This window comes from Protobothrops mucrosquamatus, unplaced genomic scaffold (assembly GCF_001527695.2).
Source record: "Protobothrops mucrosquamatus isolate PMUCROS unplaced genomic scaffold, P.Mucros_1.0 scaffold24, whole genome shotgun sequence".
Lineage (NCBI taxonomy): Eukaryota > Metazoa > Chordata > Lepidosauria > Squamata > Viperidae > Protobothrops > Protobothrops mucrosquamatus.
The window spans coordinates 1,155,360-1,156,419 of record NW_015386409.1 but is presented as its reverse complement, the minus strand read 5'-3'; positions in this window follow the sequence as shown (position 1 = coordinate 1,156,419).

The following is a 1,060-nucleotide window of genomic DNA, read 5'->3' as shown; positions in this document are numbered from 1 at the left end:
ACCTCCAAATGACTTGTTAATAACGCTACGTGCAGGCTTGCAATGTTATATTTGAAGTCAACTTATGTTTTCTTCAGCCCCACCATTAAAAATAACACAACACACATCGCAAATAGTCAATAAAAAATTTAATATCTCTATAGAAACAGCATACCATCTTACAAATGTATTCATTTGGTTTTTCAGTATCCCCTATGGATGTAAGTATCAGAAACATTAGAAACAGCAGAGCCCTCCCTTCTCCATCTCCCTAACCCAGTGTTTCTCAATCCTGGCAACTTTAAGATATGTGGACTTCAGCTCCACATACTGGCTAGGGAATTCTAGGATTTGAAGTTCACATATCTTAAAGTTACTAAGGTTGAAAAGCACTGCCCTAGACCATTTGTTCAGAATAAAAACAAACAGAAAAGGCATCACACGAGAGCGCTGTGTTCTATTGGAATTTCATTGTGACAAGACAAAGCTCAAAAATGATTACTGTACAGTGATAAACAAATTTTTAATGTTCCCAGTTCTGTATTGAAAATATTATTTTTATTTTAAGGAAAATTTGATTATCAGCTTGATGTAATTACAAACCTGTCATATTGGAAATCAAGAAAACAGAGTAATTTACAACGGTTTGGAGAAAAATTCCATCATTATACATAGGATTTATACAACCTTTTACTTTTTTTAAAAAAAAAGTATCAAAATGGTAAATTACTCAAATCTATATACAGTTTGAGGTTAGTTACAGTTATTAGATACAAAGCCTTTTACTTCTTTTTATAATTTTATTCATGCACACAGTGCATGGTTTTGTAGTAACTGAGTAGAGCAGCTTTAGATATTTTCTTTTCCCTCTACATCTTTCTTCAGAACTGTGTATTTGACTCTAAAGCTTCTATTCTCAAAATCTAGCAGACAGAAATAGGACATCCTTTCTTCTAAATACCCATTATAAACAAGCAGCAAACTGAATAAACTTTCCAAGGTGCAGATTCTATTATACTCTTTTAACTTCTCTCTCACTTATCCTTAACGTGAAGGACCAGTTTAGGCATATTGGTATTTG